Consider the following 6,236-nt stretch of genomic DNA (forward strand, 5'->3'; position numbering starts at 1 on the left):
GTGTGAACTATAGTGTCAACACGGAGGCATACAGTGACAGTTGTGAGCATGCGCAGATTGCACTACCTCTGCTAAAGCGTAAAGGGTACAAAACGGCCATTAGGGGGAGCCATAGTACAGTGAAATACAGTGGGGAATATCTATTGATTCATTGATTGAATACTTTATTGGCAGAAATGTATCAGTATAGGGTACAGTCAAACACTGATCAAAAAGGGATCACTGAAAAAAGTCCTTGCTGTCTTGTTTCCATTCGGTCCTGGGTAATCAATTCATAATCATGACAAGTCACATGACAAATAACAAAATTCAAATTATCATAAAAAAATAAGATATGTATGCCTGCAGGTTGGGGAACAAAGAAGGGCTTATAAGGAGGTGGGGGTAGTCACTAGACATGGGTGGGGGGGCAATCTTTTTTTTATTGATTTTTATTTAATATAAATACAGTGGAATACCGAGGTATAGGTTATCAATACCGGCACCGTACCGTACTGTAAAATCTCATACCGTGGCATGCCTAGACTTGACACAACCTTGTGACTCGACTTGTGACTCGGCTTGACTTGCCCACAACAGAAAGACTTGGGACTCGACTTGGACTTGGGACCAAATGACTTGGGACTCGACTTGGGACTCGGACCTGAGGGTTGGATTGACTTGGGACTCGACTTGGACTTGAGACCAAATGACTTGGGACTCGACTTGGGACTCGGACCTGAGGGTTGGATTGACTTGGGACTCGACTTGGACTTGGGACCAAATTACTTGGGACTCGACTTGGACTCGGACCGGAGCGACTTGAACAATTGTCTGCTTAATAGTGTCTAATAGTGTTTTAGACGTTTGTGTTTTAGACACAAGTGTGGCGTACATGGGTCACATATAATTCGCCCAGCTGGTACACAAAAAAACGATGGGCTATAACCCATCTGTTTTTTTTTCTTCATTTTTTTCAAATCCTCAAAAATGATGAAAAACTGCATGCTATAGTATGCCGTACGGTATAAGCTATTAGACTAACGTTTAAAATGGGATTAAAACGTCTAAAAATAGACGTCTAAAACACGTCTAAAAATAGACGTGTTTTAGACGTCTATTTTAAGACGTTTTTTATCCCATTTTTGACCATGGGCTATAGCCCATACCATACGGCATACTATAGCACGCCGTTTTTCATCATTTTTGAGGATTAAAAAAAAAAAAATTTAATTATCCCGCGGATCCGTGCGATATTAGTCTGTTTTATTAACCAGGCTACGTCCCAAACACTCTGCCACCGCACCGCATGTGACTCCATTTTAAACCTAAAGCCCCGCCTACTGTATCCGGGTCTGTTCGGTCATTAGTTGGTCTGTCAAAGTGGTCAGAGTGCATCTCCTCCGCTGCAGCTGTGTGTGTGGATTTTACAAGCCACACACACACAGGCTGTGAATACACTGGCAGGCGTGAAAGCTGCAGTTGTCCGTCGCGTCAGGTCTCACTTTAAATCCTTCCGGGGCTTTGGGCGGTTCCTAGAGGAGACGCACACGGAAGCCTATTTAAACGCCTGTAGTCCTCTATTTCTTCGTTAGCGAAGTGGGCGTGAGAGGGACGTTTGAGTGACAAGATGTTGACACAGACAAAGGCGCATTCTAATGTAGGCTATAAGTTGCTCTGTTGCTACTTCGCTATCGAGTTATGGCTGTTTAGTCGACTGGTTAATGTACGTGCCTTTGGAACGGGGGACCCGGGTACGCCTCCCGGCCGAGGAGTTTTAAAACTAGTTTTGTTTTCGCTGACGACTTGCGCGACGGACAACTTACATCTGACGCTCTCCTCCGCGCGGTGTCAGATGTAAGCTGCCGACAAGCGTGTGTCACCCGGCGGTGAGAAGGAGAAGGAGATTTTTGATTGATTGATTTAAATATTTATTAACAGTTTGCAGAATTACAATACATTTCAAGCACAAACTCAATACAAAGACTGTTAACTGTGAGTGGACGAACCAATTAAGCATTACACTTGTTTACAACAGGGTCCACATTGTTCAATTCATCAAAACATTAAAGACGTACAAATAGACACTTCTATATAGTTAAAGAACAGAACAGGAATTCATCATAAAACAGTGTTCCCTGACCGGGAATCGAACCCGGGCCGCGGCGGTGAGAGCGCTGCACCCTAACCACTAGACCACCACGGAGATGGATAATGATGATGAGAAGGGCAGCACATGATGAAGAGAACGGGCTATTTTATAAAGTATAAAAAAAAGTTATTTTCAATGTCATGGATCAGGGTTACAGTAAATGACAATGTAATTCAGCCAGGGGTGCCATGGATGAAAAGATTACAGGGGTGATCTGAAGCAAACATGAGAACCAATGCTTTACTTTATTTCTTCAGACGATTTTTCAATGTTTTGTTAACAATTTGGACATAATGTTACTTCGAGCAGTTCGAGCTGCCCACTGCCCAGATGTCTTCCTGTATCCCTTGACATGGCTTCACAATTCCCTCCCAGGGGGCGTTTGACAGCGTGAAAGAAGACAACTACAAGTATAACTCCTCCCAGTGGATGGGCTGCAGGCTGCATCTGTTCCATTGGCTAGTGCCCATCACTGCCGGGTGACACGCTTCATTTTCACGCTTGTGCGCGGCTTCCATTTGAGTCTGTCCGTCGCGTCCATTTGAGACTGTCCGTAGCGTCCGTCGGGCGCGGAGGTGGAGCTTATTTTCCATCCACCAGCTGTCTAAAAAACCCACGAAGAAGAAAACTTGAGCTTCAAGTTCACGCTTCTGACTAGCTAGATGTGCTCACAGGGACACACACACACACACAGAGGCGAGTGGAAGTAGGCAGCCTGCATGCACTCAAACACTTTTTATATTAAATTAAATTAATATCGTGAATGAATTATAAACGGTTTATTGATTAAAGAACCCTGAAAGAAGAGATTTATAAACATAGCCTACCTACTCTGTTGTAAAGTATAGGAAGTAATAAATAGACAGACAGACAGACAGACAGACAGACAGACAGACAGACAGACAGACGGGACAGTGTATATTGATGAACATTACATTAAATATATATATAATGTAAATATACCAGATTTAGCAACATTTGCTAATTTCCATCTGCAGTCCCCAGACATCAAACATCAAACAATACATACAGGACATAGCATACAAGTACATTTTACCAACGTAATAAGACTAGTAAGAATAAATAAGAAAATATTAAACTATTCGATAAAACTATTAGGGTAGGTTTACTCTAATAATCTCTAACACAGCATAAAAAAGAAATACACCTAAAATAATCATGAATGGTTGCAGCTTTGGTTTTTAAGTAACCATTTTTTCAGATTGTATTTAAAAGAGGAAATGTAGCACATTCCCTTATATGCAGAGGAAGTCCATTCCATTTTACACAGCCCTGTACTGAGAGGACATTTTGGCTGAATGTTGTTTGCCGGTGCGGCACTTCGCAGTCTCCTCGAGTTGTTGCTCTGGTACTGATTCCCCTATCGGGCTTTCGTTTAATGAATTCACTTGGGGGGGGGGGGGGGGCACAGACCATGTGGGTCTTGTATATGACCCCAACCTGTTTGAATTTTTTTAAGTTATCAAAGCTAAAAGAAATTGAGCCTCCGGAGGATGTTACAATGATGATATGAGTGGGGCTTCCTGTCAAACACCTTGCGCAATTTTGGAGGATTTAAAAAAAATAAATCAGGCAAACTCCAACTCCAAACTCCAACTCACAGGCAAAGGAAGACTGTTGTGGCAGGTATATAGGCATAAAAGGGAGACAGACATAATATCTGGGTGGGGCATGCATTTCCAACTTGCATCGTTCCAAGTAGGCCAGTGCCCAACAGGCACCACTGTCCACCGTAAGACGAACATTTTAGTTTGAATGGGGTTTCTAGGTGTGCGTACCGGTATGTAGGACTAGTAGAGTGCCAAAGTTTGAGCTATTGTCATTGACAATGCATTGGCACTTAAACAAAACATTCCAGCATGTGTGTCCACTATCCACAATAAGCTGAATTATAAAAAGTGTGAATGTAGTTTCTAGGTGAAAGTGATTTGTTTTGACGGGCCAATATCTGCCATTGACCCAACTCAACATATTATCTATATGTATGTCGTTTTCGACGATTCTTTTGTAATAAAAATCATGAAAAACGATGTATGTCGTTTTTTCAGGATTTTCATCTTTTTTTAACGTCAATTGCAGTGAAAACCATACAAGGCACCAACTAGGCCAGTCAATCTAAAATTTGTCCCAAAAGAAATTGCAATAGTAATCATTTAAGGTTTTTTATGATTATTAGGGTCATCCAAATAACATATAAAAATTTGTGAATGATATACATTTTACAATGTCTAATTTTAATTATGCTTTAAGTTGCATGAAATGTGTCAAACTATGGGTTATTCATGATTCAGAATCCATTGATCATCCATTGATCATAAAAAACTTGGATGATTACTATTGCAATTTATTTTGGGTCACGCCCCTTTGTAGCTTAGATTGACTGGCCTAAACCTGCTCATCGGGAGCTTCTTCTTCTTCTTGCTGCGAGAGTGAGGTCTAGCCAACACCAACGGGATTCCTGGATCGCTGCCCACCACAAATTCCTATCCAACAGCAGGTTCTTGATAGGTGGTAGGCCTACGCTTCTTTCCCCTCCTGGCTTTGCCCTGGGTTGGCTCCCATAGGGTCAATTTACTTGCCTCAAGTTCTGGGTGCCTGATGCATCAGGAGCAATTAGGGGTTTAGAGCAGGGGTCCTCAACTAGAAATGATGAAGGTCCACAAATAATTTTTTGAATAAGACCGAGGTCCGGTCCCATGCGCGGCGTCCATCGGAGAGCGGGGCTCTATGCCCGTTTAGTATGGTCAAGCCAAGCTTATACAAATCAGATCGCCTTCCACCCAACCAATAATGGGGTGCAGAGTGCAGGCCCGGAGTGGAACTCCAAATCAGGCCGGGAGTTATACGCCCTGGCAGGCCACACTGCGCGCATAGCGCGCGCCAGAATTTTGGGGGCCCTTGGGGGACATTTTGGGGGCCTTTGCAGCAATTTCACATGAGAAATGTACCATCTGATGTTATTTATATTATTAACAAATAATGGTCCGCAAAGAGGTGGTCCGCGGTCCGGTTGCGGACCGCGGTCCGCCAGTTGGGTACCCCTGGTTTAGAGTCTTGCTCAAGGACACTTTGACACTAACTCTGTGAGCTGGGGTTTGAACTGGGAACCTTGCGGTTGCCATCCAGCCACTCTACCCCTGAGCCACCACCTCCCACAAGTATATTGATGCCATTACCTTTGTATTGAGTGTTTTCACATTGTGGAATTGCTACATTAAATAAAATAAATCTCTATCTATCTCTATCTCTCGGGGCATATGGGCAGCGCACACTCATCTTGGGAAAACAGTGAAGGCTAAATAAACCCCGGCCACCTCAGCGCCCCACAGTTTTTAAGTTAATGTTACTGATAGGGGTCTGGTATTGGGGCGACGGGGAATAGAGAGGAAATGGAGGGGGGGAAATTGTGTGTGTGTGTGTGGGGGGGGGGGGGGGGGGTGGACCGACCATGGGCAGCAGTGCTGGTATCAGGTTACATGACCATTCCTCGAGCTCGGAAGAAGGGTTCCACAAGCCACTCTTGGTTTGCTACAACTGCCACTTCTTGTTGTTGCTTCTTCGTTTTTTCTTTGTGTTAAAAGAGGTGGGGAAATTTTCTTTTTTCACAAGTCATTTAGCATACCTCCACCAGTGGTTCCAGATGTCAGATGTACAGTGAGCATGAGAGCAGCTAGTGAAAGAACTCAACAAAACTAAAGCAAAAGCATAGATCCTCCATCGCAGTGGTTCTCAAAGTGGGGTGCAGGGACCCCCAGGTTTCAGGGGGTCTCCAGCAAAGCAAGTAAATTGAATATAAAAGCAGTTTTACCACTTTAACCCAGTTACTGTACATCGATCGGCTGTTTGAAAATAGACAATCTACAAGCTCATAATGCGTCACAATGTGATGCCTTGTGAGCTTGTAGATCTGCCATTTTCTTTTTTTAATAGAACAATTTGGAATATATCTTTTTTAACATTTTAGCAACTCAAACCTTGTATCGTCCACGGCCAAATACATGTTAATTCGGTGGTCGTTAAAACAACCTTTCGAACAGACAAGCTACCTTTTTCGATAGGATAGGATTAATACTATTAGCATAAC

General features: G+C 43.2%; 1 long non-coding RNA gene across 1 annotated transcript in view; it reads right to left on the reverse strand.

Moving 5' to 3' along the window:
• LOC310863116 overlaps positions 1–6,236 on the reverse strand; it is a 367,874-nt gene that overhangs the window by 335,697 nt on the left and 25,941 nt on the right. The gene's annotated exons all lie outside the window — the stretch shown is intronic.

The sequence above is a fragment of the Protomyctophum parallelum genome, assembly GCF_964188405.1.
Source record: "Protomyctophum parallelum genome assembly, chromosome: 8".
Lineage (NCBI taxonomy): Eukaryota > Metazoa > Chordata > Actinopteri > Myctophiformes > Myctophidae > Protomyctophum > Protomyctophum parallelum.